General features: G+C 34.7%; 1 protein-coding gene across 4 annotated transcripts in view; it reads right to left on the reverse strand.

Annotated features, from left to right (window-relative positions):
- Positions 1 to 20,659, reverse strand: part of Cntn5 (contactin 5) — a 1,179,522-nt gene extending 1,158,863 nt beyond the window's left edge. For 3 of the 4 annotated variants that reach the window (XM_029481828.1, XM_029481827.1, XM_029481826.1), the window contains exon 1: positions 20,209 to 20,659. The gene's annotated coding sequence lies outside the window, so the exon portion shown is untranslated. The remainder of the gene's footprint in view (positions 1 to 20,208) is intronic. The other variant, XM_021171282.2, reaches the window with a different exon arrangement.
- Positions 20,660 to 20,987: the final 328 nt, after the last annotated feature.

Raw genomic sequence — 20,987 nt, forward strand, 5'->3', positions numbered from 1 at the left:
TGTAGACCAGGCTGGCCTCGAACTCAGAAATCCGCCTGCCTCTGCCTCCCGAGTGCTGGGATTAAAGGCGTGCGCCACCACGCCCGGCTCAAATAATAATCCTATTATAAACATATCTTCTTTGTTTTTGTTTCTTTAAATGTAAAAGTTCACTAACTACTTTGATCTTTGAAATTATATTATATAAAAAGTTTATATCTCTCATATTTCCATTTTCCATTTTTCTTCTTAATGATAAAGTGTCAGTCAGCAAACTTCATCATGCATCTTTCTCAGAAGTAATTCTCAATATTGGAGAATTACAGAGGCAATCACATTCTCTAAAGACACAACTCTACTCTGGCTTCACAGGCCAGCATTTAGGTTTCCAGTTTACAAGATTTAAATTAATGACTGTTTTGTAGAAAACAAAAACTAGTTATCACAAAAACTAATTAATTGTAAAAGCCCCCAGCACCCACTAGATTCATGCAATCAGTGGGCATTTGGAAATCAAATTAGAAATAGTACAATCAAGATGTCATTCTTTCTTTCCAAATACGAAGCACAGAAAATGAAGGTGAACAGAGCCCTAAGGAATTTTGTAAATATGTAGAGCCCTGAAGTGCCAGTCTATCTACTCTTCCTCATCCAGTTGAGAGCACGGGTTATAGAAGCCACATAAATGTGCAAGTATTCACACTGAATTTGAAAACAGTCATTCTGTTATTAGTAATGTGTATCCTTTCTTCCTCTTTCCAGTCTTTATCGGGGAAAATTCATGTAATACTCATTTAATCAAGTTTACTTTATGCAGTGGTACCTCAGTTGTGTTTGTTCCTAGAGAGGCTTGCAGATGAAAGAGGCAGGGTGTATATGGATGTCATTTAGCAAAGAAGAGGATACTAAATTCATCTACATTTCAATGAGTAATAAAAGGTTTCCATTAAAATCTGAAATTTGGAAATTGCCTTTCCTCTTGCATTTCTTTATTTAGGTCAGGTGAATAAGTGGATGATGTTAACTCAACTGCTAACATTAAGTCATAATCTCATATTTATTCAATTTTACAATTAAACTTTATTTTAAGATAACTTTGTATTATATGAGATCCAAAGTGGACTAAATATGATTGCTCATATGGAATATCATAAGGCCAATCTACTTAGAAATGCAACTTGTTTTGGTTGATATATCAACTATGAAGAATTTTAATAGCTTATAATAGGAATGCATACTTATTCCTTGTTGAAAATAACAAAATTGTCTTCTTTAATTACTGTCCAAATGTCTTGCTTTACTTTCATTTTTATCTTTTTTTCAATATCCATATACTTATAAAGCCTTATCACAATCGTTGGAAAGAGACTATTATTTGTTTCTCCTCTCCTTTCTGTTTGTTATTCAATAATAGACTACTTAGTAAATATTTGATGAAGAGATTGATTGATTGATTGTTTAGGTATGCTATGCCGTTAAAGTGGCATGGTATTTCTTAATAAATAATAAGGTATATTTGCTTTATAACTCTTATTGCCAAAGTCATCAAGATAAATCCATCAACAGACAAAATCAAAATAGCAATATATTTATTTTCATTTATGGAAAAACATTTGTTTGTACTCAAATTAAACAATTCTATTTTTGCTCTAATATACAATATCTTCAATATATAAAGATGAAGTGAAATTTGTTATTAGTTATTAGTAATCCATTGTATATACTTATACATATAGACAAGCAATGAGAAGTAATGAGAGGCAAAGAATGAAGAAAGAAGGAAATTGAAGAGGGATATATGGGAGGGTTTAAAAAGAAGTAAATAGAGGGAGTAATATTTTAATTATACTATAACTTCAAAAGTAAAAAATAAAGACACTTTGATAAGATTTCTTAGAAAAGTAATAAAACTCATAATAAAATGAAAGAATAATTGGATGCATGCACCTTTTTTTTTTTTTTTTTGGTTTTTTGAGACAGGGTTTCTCTGTATAGCCCTGGCTGTCCTGGAGCTCACTTTGTAGACCAGGCTGGCCTCGAACTTAGAAATCTGCCTGCCTCTGCCTCCCGAGTTCTGGGATTAAAGGCATGCGCCACCACGCCCGGCTGCATCTATTTTTTATTACATATCAATATCTAAATTTCACAGCTATCTTGAAAAAATTGTAGAATTTTTCATAAGGGTATTGTTATAGATTATTTTAGCCAAACTCATACAATGAACACATTTTAAGCAAAGTAAGTCTGAGCCACTAGTTTTCGGAAAAGAAAATGTCTGTGGTGGAGACCTGAGCTTAGGATGCAAGTAAATCATCGTTATATTTATTGAATTATGTTTGGGTTTGCTACTAACAGATACAGAGTGTTTTAGAGGAATAGCTTTTAGTTGGAAGCTGCTGTGCCAAGCTGAATATGCAGGACAGGTGTTACCCTAGAGTTGAAAACGGTCACACAGGCGTTATAACATATTAAGAAGGCAATAAAACACGAGTAGTACCCATCCTAATGAGTCAATTCGTATCTATTTCATATTTACTAATCCAGCTAATAATATTTGTATGAGTTTGTGAAATTTTGTCATTGAATTCTTTTAAAAAATAGATTTCAGTTATGTTTATATGTATACAGGTATTCTGTATGTAGTTATATGTGCTTGAACGCATGTGCCTGAAGAGTCCAGAAATGGATGTCAGATCTCTGGGTGATGGAGTTACAGGCATTCTTGTGAAAGAATAATATGTGATCCAAACTGCAGAACCATATCTCTTTCAGCTTCTTCTCTAAGAATTTTATTATAATGTATGGAGTATTAGAAATAGAGAAAAAGTGAAAAAGCATGAGTCTCTGCAACAATAACTGATTCTCTTTAAAGTTGATACACATTCCTGTTGTTTTGTTTTAAATGACTGGTACCATGCCATGTAATTCCAGCCCAATTTATCACCTCCCTTTGGTACCCTTGCTCTGCCTTTTGTTGACTAGTAACACAAAACCAATTTAGAAAAAATTTCAAAGACATTCCACTGATTCAATGTTAGAGATGACCTTCAAGTTTCTCTGTAAACTGACACCATGGCTTGATTTATTATCTTATTAAGACAGGTGTGTGCACTCACCATGAAGCCTTCTGGACAAACTGCTAATAAAAGGGAAGAAATTTCAAACTGATTTAAATAGTCCAGGAAAGATTATTTTAATCTTGAAGTTATATGTATCCATTAATCAGCTCATTTTGCTTTATTTTTTATATATATGAACAGTTCTGTTACTCCATATTTAAAATTTGAAAATATGCTAAATGCATTCAATGAATCTAGATAAAATGTGAAAATATACCTTGTTTTCCACTTGAAATAATTCTGCATAGCTTACTAAAATATAAGCATCTATAAAAACCATATGCATATTTGCAATTTTTCAGAAGAATAAAGAGATTATTAGAGCTGTTTAAGAAGTCTCCATCTATCCATAGCTGCTCTCATTGTGATATTTTAAGCTCAAGGTTTAATTGTTAATGTAAAGTCTCAGATACTTGTAGACGGTTTTATGACTCAGAACCTGGATCAATTCATTAGCATTTCCTGTATTAATTCTTGTAAATGGTGTGACTTTATATTTTTGTCTTTGGAGTTGTGTAAAAACCGTAAAATTATTTATCTCTGCTGTGCCCTAATGTTAAGTACATCTGTTACTGTAATTGAATGCCCTATTTTAAAAGACTTACTGAGTAAGAATATGTATGTTTTTCACTTTCTCTGGCAGATCAAACTGTAAAATCAGTATCATAATTTACACTTCTTGATTTTAATAATTGTACGGCAAATATATTTTATTAATATAAGATGAATGAGGAAGAGGCAGTGTTATAAAAGCTTATGAAACAGCTACTTTCAACAAATACATATTACCTGTTTGGTTTGGTAATGTATATATTAAAATATATGTATATATTAAAATGTGTGTTTACATTCATATCTTGGTTAAAGTCTTTATAATCCATATTAACTGTCATGCTTGAATGGCAACATTTTTTTCTCTGTGTTTGTATGTTTCTCTTTTAACAGAGAAATAAGAACACTAGTTGAATACTGATGTTAATTAATATAAAATACCTACTTTGGATATATAAAAATATATTTTTATACTAAGTAACATTTAATGCTTTCAATTCCACCTCATTTCTGATAATATTTTTTAAGATAAAAAAAGAACATCATCTATTTTGTGTGAAATGTTACAGTAGTATATTTTAGTTCTTCTTGACAGCATTTATGATCTGAGAATGGACAAGGTATAGCACCTTATTGCACTATGAGTGAAATTTGATTATTTTCTACTTTTTAACATTATTTTTACCTTTTGAGTTTATGTCCATTTTATGTATATTGAATAACTAGAAAATATTAGGAGTGCAGTAAACCTACCTTAGCTTAAGAACTTTGTGTGGGTTATGAGAAAAATTATTACATTTTCCCCATCTATTGAGTAAGTTGAGGAGCAATTAATACAAACTCTTAGAAATTATTTGTATTAAATGAATAATAAAAGTGGTAGCATTGTATTTTCTTCAAGGAGAGGGCCACACACAACTTTAACTTTTGATGTACATTATTTCTCTGAGATATTTATGAGATGATTATACTCTCCTTTGGACCTGACTGGCATGAAATGTGTATTTAATATACCTTTTATAGTTGTTTTGATGAATCTTTGCTACAGTAGGCTTTGCTTGTATCTAATACCGTAATACGTAATGAGCTTCCTTGGTATTTGGATGCAGGTTTGAATACAGTTAGACACACGACATTAGTTCTGTCACTTAGTTGTTTTATTGTCAGAATTAATTTCCTCCTGTAACAACTTTGCCATTTTCTCCAACACCACGTTCCATGTATCACCTTGATAAAACAATGTGAAGTTGCCCGATTCTCATTCCACCTTTCTGCTATTGAGAAAATACTTATATGTTTTTTTTTATCTGATTGTAATAGCCTTGTGATACTGTGACACTAAGCAGACATAAGTGTCTACTGCCCATCAAATCATTTCTCAATAGCCCACTACCTAAAATAATGCAACAAAAATGTATAAAATCCATTTTAATTTTTAAAATTCTTTTTCTTTGATGCTTTATGGTGATAAGTATTCTTTCATATCATGACAATTGTATTCATGAATGTGTCTATGTGTGAACATGAAGGACTGTAAGAATGTACAATGTAAGAAGGTGGAACTCAAAGGTCACTATTTGCATCTTTCTCAATAGCAGCCCACCTTACTTTTTGAGAAACAGTGTCTCACTGTAAGGGCAGCATCTCAGTTTATCTAATCTGACTGGCCAGTGAGCTTCAAGGACCCTCCCTTCCCTCTGCATCTTTCAAGCATCTTGATTGTAGTCATGACATTTGGCTTGTGTTGGTACTGAGCATTGAATTCAGCTTTGTGTGCTCTTGCAACAAACAGCTTACAACTGAGCTTTCTCTGCTCCCTGCACATTTCTCAGAAACTTCCTCATAGACATTGGAAGACACAGGAAAGCATTCCTTTACATGGATACTACAGAAAGAATCAGGAGACCCACTTCTCAACACAAAGCCCAAAGAAGCAATAATCATTTCTTTATTGCTTTTGCATCTACCCACTATTCTGTAAAATCAGAGTGAGAGGTGACTTCAGTGCTGTGACACTGGATGTGTGTGCCATGGCTTATGATTTTGTGTCTGACAGCTTAAAACTTGCTATTTTCCCTTGGTCTCAAAAGGAAGTCTCGGTCTTTGATTTCACTTTTGCTGTTTAGTGTTTTTATTGAAGCAAAAAGAATGCAAAGAATAACAGCCTAAGTTTCTATAGTGATAGAAAAATAAGAGTGTAGAAAGGCTGATTCTTGCTTCAGTTCAACGGCTCCCTGTTGATGACACTGAACTTCTATTCAGAAGGGACTGACTGAAAGAATAGTTCCTGAAAGCCGAGAAGACAAATGCAGAAGGCTAAGAAAGGCTTAAGAGCAGGCTCTCAGGCATGAAGACACTCAGGGGGCTCAAACATGGTATTCCTATCAGGATATCAAAATCAGTTTCTCTTTCAGAGATTTATAATTCTGTCTCTGTCTCTCAGTCTGTCTCTTTCTGTGTGTATCTGCCTTAATTTCTCTTTTTCTTTCAATGGCTCTCTGGGTTTTTTTGTCTCTGTCTGTCTGTTTCTCCTTCTCTCCTTCGTTCTTCTCCTCCTCCCCTCCCCTCTTTTTCTTCTTTTGCTCTTTGCTGTTTATAACTATTTTCTTTTCGTGAAGATGAATCATTGAGTTGCTGAGTTATATTTTGTCAGAATAGAGGCAGTGAAGCACTTCACTTTTATGAACATTGCAATCATACTTGACTTAAAATTCTTTTAACTCAGTTTATCTAAAATTATATTAAATAAACAAGGCATATTCACTCAGTTTTCTTCTCTGTTATTAAATGATAATTTTGTTAGATTATAGGTTAGTTATGATGTTTAGTTGTATTCAAAACAATAAAACAACAAATTTTAAATAATATTTAGCTAGGCCCAAGTATAAAAAAATGTACTAGCACAGGATTGAAGACTACATAGTACTTCAATTTCTAAATTAGAAATATATAAATCACAGAAATGATTTATTCTTTTGATCTATTTAGGTCAAAGACAAGCCCCAACCTACAGCTTATACAAGAATATGTACGGAGAAAATTTACTTTTTGTCCTACTATAATAAAAATAATTGTTTCTTATTTCTGGTTTATAATGTTGATATATTTTCAGCATTATATTGTGTAGATTACATTGTATTAAAAAACAACAGTTTGTTGAACTGAAAATCTTAGTACAAATTTTATGCAAATGTTTTGTAAAACTGAAAAAAAAACACATGGTAGAAAAGTCATTTTTTCTTTACATTTATTTACTGAGATAGTGGGAGTATCAGGTTGTGGAAAACAAATATTTTCAACAGATGTATGAAGATATAAAGACAGGTTTGGCTTTTCTGTGGTTAGATCTAAAACATAAAATGTATATAGTTTCAGGTTGCATAAAATTATGTGCTGGACAGTTTTATGTCAAATTGACACAAGCTAGAGTTACCTGAGAGAAGAGAGCCTCAACTGAGAAAATGACTGCATAAGATTGGGTTGTAAGCAATCCTGTGAGCCAATTGTATAATTAGTAATTTATTGGGGAGGGTCCAGCCCATTACATCTGGTACGACCCCTGGGCTTGTTGTGTGGTGTTTTATGAAAGAGCAGGCTGTACAAAGCAAGATGAGAAAGCCAAAAAGCAGCACCCCTTCATGGTTCCTCCCTGCAGGTTCCTATCCTGTTCAAGTTCTTGTCCTGACTTCACACAGTTACCTAGAAGTGTAAGTGAATTAAATCCTTTTATTCACCAAGTTGCTTTTGGTCATGTATGTTTCATCCCAGCAATATTAAGCAGAACTAAGACAAGAATTCCTAAAAGACTAATGTGCTGCTCTTAAGCAGCATCCTGCAGATGGATGCAAAACAAAGCACAAAGTTTCCTGAAAATTTGACCACCAGAAAAAAACAAACAGAAGGCTATTTGGTCAGACTAATATGATGCAAAGCAGGGAAGGGAAGAATAGACAAGGACCTGGCCAGTGCAGGAAGCAATGGAAGAGCCATTGGAAGGCTCAATCAAACACAACAGAAGGTTTAGCCTTCTTGTACCTACCCAGCCTGAGCATTCTCCTTGTGGCTGTACCTCCACTAAATCTTTTGTTTACAAGAATGAGAGAGAGAAAGACAGTACTATTTATGTAAATATCTTTGGTTTATCATAGACATGCCTTCATTTCCTAGTAAATTTCATCCCAAGCCATTTTCAATTGACTTATGCTTTCGATCCTCTTCTGGTTTCTATTATCAAGTAAAATGAACAGGAAAAAGATTTCACCCTCAGAGAGCTTACCTGGGAAATGGACAGAAATTTTAGACTCAAATATAGAAAACGAAGTTCACATTATTAACATAAACTAGAACAAAATGAGACTTGTTATTTTGTATTCTCTTGGCATAGAGAGGAAGTTGGATAGCAGACTAAGTTGGGCACAGCAGGAAAATGTACACTCAAACAGACTGATGAAGAATATCTTCCTGGTTTTACCTGAATGGAGGGATAGCTATCAGTGAAACCAAACTTTTAAATAGAGTTTTTTTTCCTGACCCATTAGATTTACTCCCAGATATAATTAAAACATATTTTAAAATGTGTATGTGGGTTTTCATTTTACTCATATTTGTTTTCATATTTGGAATGAGTTTATCAATATCAAAGAAGAATTTATAAACCATTATATACTTACCCTGAAATGATCTGTGTACACAAAAATATTTAAACTGTTCTGCAGATACCCAGGTACAGTAAAAATGCCATATTTGGAAGGATGCATGTATAAAAAGTGTGATGGGGTAGCAAATATCAAGAAGGTGGGACTTGGCAATGTGTGCAAGTGTGAGACTTGGCTTTCACCATACTCTTTGTTCTTGGTAGTGATGGCAAAGGTTTTATTCAATTTGTTATGTAAAACTTTTAATATACATATCTGCAATATATGCAAATAAACTTGAATGTCAGGTGATGTCACTTTCTCAATCCACTCACATGTCAGATGCCCAATGTTTAAGGTGATGCTTCTCCTATGGACCTCATGCAATCTAACGTAACTACCCAACTCCCATGACTGTAACTGCTCTGTCCACATTTCTACTTCCTCATGCCCTCTCTTTTAAAAAGTATTTATTTATTAGTGTTGTTTGTGTGCTATGTCTGTGAGCATGAGTGAAAGTAAGAGGGTAGCAGAAGCACCAGCCTTTACTCCCACCTTATGTGAGCGAAGACCTGAATTTAAATAAGGAGTTTAGTACAGCATGTGGCTCTCCAGCCACTTCAGCAGCCTTTATTCTCAAGCTAAAAGTGTTTCCTCTATCACTTGACTAGAAGTTTTTTTCATTCTACTTTGTTCCTATGATTTTGGGCTTTTTTTTATGCTGAGTAACGTGTATATAACTTATACAATACAATAGCACAAAACTATATAGATGGCAAAGCAGACAGAATCTCTGAACTGACGTTTTGTCCACACAGGACAGGACATAAGATTTTTGAAAACATAACAGCAGATATTAGGTATTATCAGGAAAAATGAATCAAAATCATGAAGCCTTGCTACTTCAAATGCACTAAGATGTTACAAACGTACTTAATAAGCAATGCAGGTCATCAGCAAAGGTGAGCAAAAAGTAGAGCCCTAGTACACTTTATAGAAAATGTTAGTTGATGTGGCCAGGAATGAAAATACACAAAAGAAGGGCAATTAAGACATTGGAACCAAATTATTGCATGACTCAAGCAGGCCCTTGTTAGCTAACTATCTTCCTCCCCCAAAACCATATAAAGCTGTCTGCATTCTCCCATTTTCCAATGCTGGTTAGAGTTAATAACACACAGGATCATGAAGCATCAGTTGACAGATACTTAAATAAGTAAATACATATAACACAATATATTTCATTAGCTTTTATGTCATTCATTGTTAATTCCATAAGATAAAAGGAGATGAAGATGGCACTGTTTATTCATTTAGATGTCTTCATCTTTGATTGAACATATGTGGTAGTCAGAATTCAACACCCATGCAGCAGAGCACTCTTGACTTACAGAAAAACCTGGAGAACCTACTGAAGCTGTTCTATAGCATTGAAACCATCTTAAGGGAAGAAAAGAATCATTAAGGCTTATTTTTTATTTCTGGAAAGCAATTCTATGAAATATTGCCTTTCATTGAGCCATCTATAAAATGGTACCTGTAATATTTTTACTCTTAGAAAAGACACTAAGAAGCACTGATTTCTGAGAATTTTCTTTTCTTTATCTACAAACATTTGAATTCTCCTGGAGTGTTTGAGACAGAATGGTAACAGTATCTAATAAAGTCATTCTTTCAGATGAAAGAGAAATTTGTCTCAGATAGACAACTTTTTCAATCATTATCAGCTGCAAAAAAATACACCAGAATTTTTATTAATTTAGAAAATATACTGTTATGTATTGTTATGTGGATGGAGCTCTGAAGGTGAAATAATTGAGTGAGAAAATAGAACAGAGGCCACATCCTTCTTTCACCTAAATACTGTCTTAGCAATGGTATGCTTACTTTGAACGTGTGATGGTTTTTAATGCTCAAACCAGAAAAAATAAACGACATATTCAATTCTTTAAATCATATCAAAAGACAAATCCACTTAAAAATGCAACCTTGTTTTGCCTGAAATACCAATTATAGGGAAAATTTTAATAGCTCACAATAGGACTTCCTACTTCCTAATCCTTGCTGGACATAATACAATTGCCTCCTTTAATTTCCCCCTCCTACTTGAGTGTCTCTTTCTTTACTTTGATTTTTGTTTCCTTTTTGCCAACATCTCCATACCCTATAAAGCTTTATCACAGTTGTTTGAAAGAGATTATTCTTATTTTTTTACTACTCATTTCTGTTTGATATTCTATAATAGACTACTTGGTAAATATTTGATGAAGAGGTTGATTAGTTGTTTAGATATGCTACACCATTAAAGTGGCATGGTATTTACCAAATAAATAATAAAGCATATTTACTTTACAACTCTTATTGCCAAAGTCATCAAGATAAAGCCATCAATAAACTAATCAGGATAGCAATATATTTCATTATCATTTCTAGTAAAAAAAAAATTTGTAAAATGTGTTTATACTCAAACAATTCTATTTTTTTGCTCTAAAATTTAGTAACTGCTTCACCGTGTAAAATATGAATTTAAATTTATTATTAGTTAATCTGCCTCATATTCCGTTTTATATATTTATATATATAGACATGCAATAACAAATAAACAAAGAAAAGGGCATATATTTGAAGAAGAGTGGGGAGGGGGAATTGGAGGGAAGAAAGGAAAGGAGGTAATATTTTAGTAAGAGTATGACCTCAAAAATAAAAAAATAATTAAAAAGACTCTTTCAAAAAATTACTTTTAAAGTAGTAAAAGCCATAATAAAATGAAAGAAGGAAATAATTAAATGCATGGGAATAGTCTGCATCATTTTGTTATTACACAAGATTAAAACCATCTGCCTTTCCCTCAGTTTAGAATTTCTGATGTAAGTAATATTTTAAAAGAACATAAAGACCTGATTTTTACAGTGAAAACAACCAAACAACCAAAAGAAAAAAAAAATGTCCAAAGAGAGAGAATCACATTCAACATGTGCAAATAAAATTATATCATGAAAAGCAAAAACATGAACCAAAGGTATTACCAACCACTGTGAGTGGCACACAAGGACCTGGTAAAAGTGGTTTAATTTCAGAAAACTAAAATTCTAATATCCATGCATATTTAGGTAGAATTAAATCAGTTTTACCTGTTAAAACTCTAAGCTCTTTGGGGCAGAAACTTACAGAAAGGCCATTCAGTGACTGTCTCAACTGGGGATCCATCCCATATATAGTTACCAAACCCAGACACTATTGTGGATGCTAACAAGTGCTTACTGACACGAACCTGATATAGCTCTCTCCTGAGAGGCTCTGTCTGTGCCTGACAAAAACAGAAGTGGATGCTCACAGCCATCCATTGGACTGAGCACAGGGTCCCCAATGGAGGAGCTAGAGAAAGAACCCAAGGAGCTGAAGGGGTTTGCAGCCCCATAGGAGAAAGAACAATATGAACTAACCAGTACCCCCCAAGAGCTCCCAGGGACTAAACTTCTAACCAATGGGTACACATGGAGGGACTAATGTCTCCAGCTGCATATGTAGCAGAGGATGGCCTTGTGGAACATCAATGAGAAGAGAGGCCCTTGGTCTTGTGAAGGCTTGATGCCCCAGTGTAGGTAAATACCAGGACAGGGAAGTGGGAGTGGGTGGGTTAGTGAGCAAGGGAAGGGAGGATGGGATAGGGGGATTTTCAGAAGAGAAATGAGGAAAGGGTATAAAATTTGCAATGTAAATATAGAAAACATCTAATAAAAAAATAAAAATAAACCTCTAAGCTAAATCTTGACCTTGCATGGTAAAGTGTGCCATTCTGAAGCGATTTCTTCCTTCTCATTCCCTTCTTACTTTGGTCACAAGGCTACTATCATTCCCCTCCCAGAAAGGGAGAGATTTTTTGTGTGTCACTAAGAGAAAGACACTGAAAATCAGTTGTGTCAAATTCAAAACTGAGCCTCAGGAGCCAATTGTTCTCTCCTGAGCACACCAACTGTGGGTTTGCTTTGTGTATGTCAGAGCGAGTGCACTCTGCTGCTGCAGTACTCAGTTCTCTCTTTCAATTCTCTGCCTCCTCAAGACCTCCAAATTCAGGAAAACATGAATGACACTGGATCAAAACTCGAACTTTTCAAATTCACAGCATTTAATTTTCTGAAGGATTCATAAAGAGGGGGGAAAGTCATGTGTTGCCCACTTATAGTAAGGGAAAAGAAGAGCTAATATTTTATAAAATGCTAACTCTTGTTGAGAAAGACAATATCCCATTTAGAACAAAATCATGCTTCTCTGGTTGCTCTTTAAAGGCTCCCTATTCATTCATTTAAAGGCGTCCAGTGTATTAAGGTTTCCCACTGTTTTACAATTATGAACCTTTTGGATTTTTACACAATCAATAGCTAATATTTTTCTATAAAACCAAGATGGTCAAGGGTTAATGCTTCCATTTGTTGGAGGAGACAGTCCATCACATTGATCATCTGTATTTGCACATAATCTACAGAATGGACAATAATGACTGAGTTACTACTGATAGCACCTTTTCTTTTCCTTCTCTCCCTCCTCCCCATCCTCTACCTCAACTGTATCCCTTCTCCTTTCTCCATTCTCTCCCACTTTCTCTTTATTTCTATATCTGAAATATTGTGTCAAGAAATTCAGCCTGACATAGAACTTTTCTTGTAACCAAGAGTCAACCTGAATCCGTCCTTCTCCTCCTTTCATTCCTGGAGTTATTGGGTACAGGAATGTACCACCACACTACGTATGTGTGGTATTGAGGACAGAACACACAGCCTTGTGTGGACTAGTCAGCCCCTCTATTAACTGAACAGTATTTCAGTCATGCTAGGGTATGGCTTTGATTTTGTTATAACGCTATTTTACTTCTGAAAGGTTTCCCTTTTCTTTTTAAAAAATTCCTGTCTAGTTAAATTATCTGAGTAAATAGTCACATAGATCAGCAATTGATTGATACACAGGCTTTCAATTTTTTTTGCAGTCCCTTCTTCAGCGATCATACTGTCACAACCCAAGAAAAACAGAGCTATTTCATAGTTTTAAGCTACAATGAAAATTAAAAAGAAATTTCATTATAGATATAGCATAATGATACACTAATGATACAGTATTAATAATCCTAAAATTCTCATTTTATGATTTATATATCTTTAATGGCTACTATTATCATGTGATAATTAAGACAATAAGGAGTGTTTCAGAAAATTATATCATACTGCTTATGCACTATAGTCTAAACAAAATCCTACAATTCAAATTCCAAACCTTCTATGACATTCTGTTCATTTACATTGGTTAAGGAGATCTTAAAACAACACAGTAGTAAAATAACTTAGACTCTGTGAAGGAAACACAGCTAACACAGAGCTGGGACCCACATGAAATAAGCCAACCTAGGGGATTCCATAAAGAAAAATTACACCGATATCCAAAGAATAATCGGGAAAATTCTCTTGTCTGTAGCCAATTCATGTGTTCTCACCCCGCCCCTCCCTCCATGCTTCATCTGCATAGTGCCCTTTCCTTTTAGTTAGAACTGCACCTGGACTCCGAGGCTCATGCGAGTAATTAGCACAGAAGCTTAAGAGTAAGAGAGCTTTTCTTGATTCTGGTGCAGCGGGTTGTATAGTTACAATGCCCCTGAAAACATGAGGAGCACATTAATACAGTCGTACAAGGTAACATAATCTATATTGTAAATTTTTATAATCTCAAACTTCAGAGAATGAATTTAAATCTTAAGTAGGCAGTCTTACTAAGATTACTGAAAGAATTAAAACACATTTTAGGAAAATAAGTCATCAAATAAATTAATAAGTCAAAGACTATCAAGGATTGCTCATTAATTGTATCTGAAGGATGTTTTATAGTTTCTACAAGAACTACTTGTAAATTTTAAGGACATATTTAGATTCCAAAAAGCCTTGTGTAGAGCAGATAAATCATTTCAGCAACACCTCCTCATGTTGTCTATAATACATCTAGATTTTGAATTTGTAGATATTTAATATTTAAAGGACAAAAATACCTAACATTTAAATTAATTCTTATTCACACCTACAGACATATATTTATCACAATTTGAATATTAAAGCTTCAAGACAATTCATCACTGAAATAACATTATGTGAGAAATCATAGCAATTATTAAAGATATCAACTTTACTGTAGCTTTTAGAATCTATATTTATCCTGAATAATTTTATTATTCGGTTAAACATAGAACTTTGTTTCAGATAATCTAAATATATTACAGATTCTTCTTTTTCATTTCATTTTCTAACATTGTAATAGTAAACCTACAATTTATATGTAACTTGACATTTAAATCTTAAAACTCAGGAGAAAGAATTATTTAAGAGGTATGCTTTCTGGTTTGTTATCAAATGATGCAATAACACTATTTTTCCAAAGAATTCCCAGTTTAAGTTTTAATTAAATATTGACGCTTCATTAGGATATTGTTTCACTCTCATTTCTCCTTTTTTTTCTGTGTCACTGAGTCACATGCTAGACATTTATTATTACAAAATCTTTTCAAGTTTCATAGATCAAACTTTTAGATTTTCTTGTACATGAGGTCACTTTTGAGTGCCCCATGTGTTCATTGACAAAGGTTTTCACATAGCATGTAAGCTCTCCTGTCGTTTTATCAACAGTCTCTTTCTAAGTTAATGAACTGAACTTACATGCTAACCCTTCAAACCTTGAAGTTCAACTTTTCTCTCGTAATTAATGAAAACACAGGAATTACATTTATTACATGCTAATCTAATTTGATGCTACAACATGCCTTGGAATAGAACTGGGTCCTAATTAAATCTTTTATTCCAGCAAAGTTAACACCTCACATTTTCTGTTACCATTAATTAATCTTCATGATGGGCATGTGATCAGGAGGACATTAATCTGTCATGTTTTACTGTGCTCTCACACATTGACTTACATCAATAACTCAAAATATGTCAGTATTTAAAAAAATAGTCATATTAGCAACAGTAATATAATATAATATAATAATCACCATCCAAAATTTGTCATTAGAACTGCACCACTGATGTAAGAAAAGAACAGTTTTAAAGACTCTGTCTTAGTTTGAGAAGATGAAAGTTCCAGATTCCTTATAAGGCTGTAACTTGAAGTACTTGTCAAAATAATTAAAATAAAATAAAATTAAATAATGTAAAATGATCACTAACCAATTATTTCATATTTTACAAGATAGTAGGAGATGCAATTAAGCTAATTTGGTAGAGATTTTGAAAAGGTAGATTTAAAAATAACAAAATAATTCAAAAGGCACACCTGTCTAATTTAAACAGAATGTTTTATAAGTTTTCAGAGATAACACTTAATTTAGACTGGTTGCCCAGTGAACCATGTAACATTTAATGAAGATGAAATGTTACCTAAACAAAAATGATTTTCCAGTAATGTAAGAACTGCTTTAAAAATTCCTATTGTCACTTACTGTGTCTTCTCATTAGTATTCATTTTAATCAGCAGGGAGTTTGCGGATAATTCTGTAATGTTAAAGTCTGAGGTACCAGAGTATCTCAGCAAATACTGCTCTATTGAATGGAACAATCTTGTATGAAATCACATGTGAAATTCTAGGTGAATTCAAACAGATTGTACTCTCCCCCTGTTATGTTTACACATGGCTTATTTAGAGGAGAGCACCTTTTTAATTAAAAACATACTTTCAAACACGAAGCTCAATATCTGTGAAAGTACAGATGAAATTTGATGTACTGCAGAGTGGATTTCTCATAAAGTAGCCCATTTATTCATTAGTTCTTGTCAAAATTGTGACAACATGAACAGAACAGGTAGTGACTAGAGGCATTATGGGAGATGATGAGGTGTTTCTAGATCTTGTCAAAAAAAAAATGTCTCTGCTGTTTCAACTCCTACTGAGGATTCTAATAGTATGATACCAAAGTAAAGGTTTTGATCAGCCTTGACCACTTCCTTCATCATTCAGGCCCAAACCCAGCTGCCTATAACTCAAATAAGCTTCACAGTACTCATCATGATGGAAACAAAAGCAGGTTCACACTTCGTAACAGGCACAGGGATCATTAATCTGTATTAGTATGAAAACACATGAACTCCAAAGCTGTCTACTCCCCATATTTCTTCACTATAGCACTTGACGCCCTAGCGACAACAGTAACATAACTAAAGGGGATCAAAGGATCCAAGCTGTGAAGGAGGAAGGCTGATGAGCTTCTAACAAACCTAAACTCATTAGGTCTGTGCATACTGAAGTGTGGACTATTTGGAACCACAACTCGCATTCATGGAACATGAGATTCTGTTCATTTGTTACAAAAAGTCTAATGATGAATTTTTAAAAATGGTAGTGCAGGAATTTTGAAGAAATTGCTGATTTTAAAACCACAGGGAAAATTAACTTCATAACTTTGCACTTGATGTCATCTAATCAACCTTTATTTGAAACTGTTTAAAATATATCAGGGATTGAAGCAATCTCATATTGAATAGCATCCTAAAGGAGGCCAATCCTACAGTTTATAAAGATCCTAACGGATGACACATTCACACCACTTTACTAGATTAAGAAAATGTGTTGCCATAGATATTATTCCCATAGATAGAAATTTGTTTGTTTTTCAGTTCAAAGAGTGTTATTATATGCAGTGGAGGAGGAGAACTCCTGTTTGCTGTTCACATGTTTAGCTTCGTGAACAATGTAAAAAGCGCTTCACTGGCAGACAGAGGCAACATAATGCTTCAGAAAATATCATCAAACACTTTGCATTTTAAGTCCTGAGATCAATAGTGATAAAAATCACCTAAATTTGACAAAGGAATTTAGTATGTAACACAATGTAAGTTTTATAAAGTAGTTTTTGTAAAACAAGTCCAACGCATTTAACTCTGTGAAAATAATTTTGACTAGTAATTTTAATTATAAACCATGGCTTTTTAAATACTTAGTCTGTATAAACTAAAGCCTTTTAAAATTATCCTAATAGCTACTGCATTGAAACAAGGTAATTTGTTTTATTGACTTTTAATAGAAGTCATTTATTAAAAAATAAGTCTGATACTAATTGAAAAAATAATATATTCTATTTATCATAACCTACTAATCACATACATAGGAATATTCAATTCTCTTAAAGAGCAGAGAGACTGGAAAAGTTCATCATGGTCTTTAATTCTAATTCACGTGTTACGGAGTTTTATGAACGTCATTACTTTTAAAGTGAACCAGCTTCTAATGTGGACTTTTTGATCACAAGGGGTCAGGAAATAGACTTGCAGGGATGCACAGCTCTGAGCTTCTGACCAGGTTCCCTCCTGCTTTAAAGTGCTGAGAAGTTCATGAAACATCTGAATGTAGCCTTAATACTTGTCTAGAGAAACACAGCATCTCAGAAACATACAACTGGGTCAGTCCACGTTTGTATTTTGAGGAATAAGAAAGAAAGGCATATATATAAGCTTTAGATGCCAGAGTTTGAGAATCTAAACACATAAAGGCATATATGTCTTTGAGGAGAAATCAGGCATTTCTTTATGTTCTGGTAAGAGCATTCAAATATATTTCATGTGTAATTACAATACTAGGTAGTCAAGTGTGTGTGATGGTGTGGATGAAGTAAATTGTAATGATGCACATATCTTAGCTTTATAGATTATAGAACAGAGAGATTTTAGTGACATGGCTTTACTTCTATCTGTTATAAATTGTGTTGAGCAGGCCTACATTTTATTTACCAAAGTCATCCTCACAGTATCATAGTTAGACAATTTGTCCTGATTTTATTTCAGTCTTTACAGAAACAAATCTCTTGTTTCATCTAGCAGTATGGAAAACTCCACAATGCCTTTGCCAGCACCCCCCCACTTGCTAACTTCGGATGAGCTCTCTGCCCTTCACTGACACCCTCTGTTCCCATTTGCTAAGTCAGCTTAACCAGCAAGCAAGCCACACTCCTACCTGCTACCTTGGACATAGTAAAGGTTCCACAAATGATCAAACAAAAGGACACTTAAAGAAACATATAACAAACAAGTTACATTTTCCACTAAATTAAACTAATTAAAGTGCAGTTTAAAAATATTTTGGTGCACAGCTGATTTATAATGTTTAAAAAATAAGTATGTTCTATTTGTAAATTTTAAGGTTTTTTTTCCTGATTTATTACCCAGTCACTACTAGGTTTCAGGCTCTGTAATGGCCAAACTAATTTTACAAACCTTGAGAAATTTTCAGGTATATCAGCCATCCATTCAAAAATCCCACAACTCTTTCTTTCCAGATACTGTTCAAAAGTATGTGAAACTCCCAGAATCAAGCCAAAGTGTAACATTTAGTTCATCACAGTATTCATTTTCATTTTCTAACTTCCAAGTATTCTAATTTTCTATTTGCTTGCATATGAAACCAGAGAGGGGTCTAATACAATTTATAGTCTGGTAGTTTTCAGAAGTTTTAGGTAACATTAAGGTGTTCACCCTTCCTTACCTGGAAACACCAGTCCCAGTCTTTACACTGAGCAGTCTGTTTATCTAACCTCTTTTACATCTGGTGTCCCAACTAAGATAACTAGTCCAAAAATTCTTCTATATTACATTTATTGTTTTAACTTTTCAGTCTTAACTATATTCCTTCTACCACTAATTAGATTTAGTTCACTTTTTACATAATACATCCACTTTTTTAGCCACTTTGTAAAATCTACTCGTATATAGTCATTGACTGTTTATCATCTCATCAATATAAGCATGCCTGCCAAGCTTAAGACAGGCTTTGCACGGTGAAATACTAAAATACTTCCAGCATGAAATGAGAAATTATGGGAAGCCCGACAGGTGAGTTGTTCACCACTGGCCACTGACACTTTGTAAGCATTTCTTCCTGTCTTAGTCTCAGTTTAGTCTTGGTGTTAATCAGGATGCAGAACTTATAGCTTGCAGTGACATTTAGAGGTAATTCAGAAGGTGTGCTGCAGCCCAGTAACAACCAATTACATTTACAACAGTTTGTAAACTTAATTCATTGTTTCTTTTTTAAATGATACTGCAATTTTAAGGTTTGCTACTGTTTTCATTTCTTTCTCATGGCTAAGACTCAGAATCAGAGCAGAGAGCTGAATTACCTAAATGACTTCTTTTCATAAAAGCATGTGAACTGTGTATGGGTAAAGCCCCCCACACATAGTACTATTAAAGCTCTCTTGCAAACCTGTCCTACAATTACCATGCTTTTGTCTTACTCATGCTAATTTTACATAAAATTATTCTGAAATATTGGTGAATTCTTTTTCTTTTTGGAATAAAATAAATTTAAGCAACCTAAAAATTTTCAGGTTGTCATAGCAATCCTCAGCTTACTGAACATCATAGTCATTGAAATTGAGAAAACACTCTCCCCACATCCCTATAAAAATAAGAAACTGGGAACATATATTCAGCAAACATCTATGCACAACACGTGGGGGAGATCACTCAGCATAATTCGAGGTGCCGCTTTTCTCAGTCCCAAACTTTGCAGAACTCTGCTTGCATCTCTCCTGCATTTTAACAAGTTATTGCACCACTACATGCCCAGGTATTCTGTCTGTATTCTCAATTATTCAGTCTATGAGATTCTCAGCCATGACCTGAGAACACCATTTCATTTTTGTTTTCCAAAGCATTTTATTACTTTGGTAAAAAAGCATTCTTATCCCTCCTGACATTTGCCATCCAAAAAGCATACTTGCTTCTAGTTTTTTTCTCCTGTTTCCGGTGGCTTTATGAAACATACAATAGGTTTTATACTTGCTTCAACTTTTCAACATCAAATCCCAGCAGAGAAAAAAACAAAACAAAACAAACAATCAAACAAACAAAAACCCACTGTTTTCCCTGTCTTTAAACATGCACCAATGAACAGTTTTTACCTCTGGCAACACGATGAGGAAGGATGGCTTTGCAGAAGTGATTGTGTCAAAAACCCTAAGTGGCTGGGGAACCGAAGTGCAGCATCACAGGCAGCAATCACCAGCGAAGGAATGCCAGCCACTTACCAATGAGACGCCAGCTGCCTCTGTTCATTTTGGTGATTCTCAATCCTCATCTTCCATCCTCGTGCCCTGGACACACCTCAGGTGGAGCAGTTTCTTAGGTGAGCCACAGCCTGTGACAGAAGAGAAATCTCAGAGTTCTGAGTCCTTCACTGGGAATTCTCCTCTGGTTTGCCCTGCCTCTCCCAGCAGAAGGGACCCAGGTGAGGCATCCTCCTGACTGCCAGCTTTAATGGCACTTGGCTGCAGTCAGTTGCATGGGGCGGAGGAGTTGAGAGATGCAGGCAGGTGCAAGTGGGCGCCTCCTCCCGCTGCTGCTCCGGGCTCGCGCGCGCGGATGCTCCAATGCGTCCACGCGCCACGCGCCGCGCGCCCTGACTGGCTGGGTCTCTCCCGGAGCGGCCCGCGCCCCTCCCGCTCCGCGCTGTCACCGTCGCCAGGCGCCTCACTGCTTTGCGCTGCAAAGGCTCATTTAGCATGTCCCTGCCTGTAAAAGACTGTGTGCCTCAAGCAGGGCTTTGGATTTCTTTCTTTTCTTAGAAGGTACTCCCCTGGCATCACTTGCTAACCGATTCCCTTCCCATCCCTCCCATCTTTTTCTCTCCAAAGTCATGAAGGCTGTTCCCCTACCTGGCCACCTCTCCACTGAGAGCTAA

Source organism: Mus caroli, chromosome 9 (genome assembly GCF_900094665.2).
Source record: "Mus caroli chromosome 9, CAROLI_EIJ_v1.1, whole genome shotgun sequence".
Classification (NCBI taxonomy): domain Eukaryota; kingdom Metazoa; phylum Chordata; class Mammalia; order Rodentia; family Muridae; genus Mus; species Mus caroli.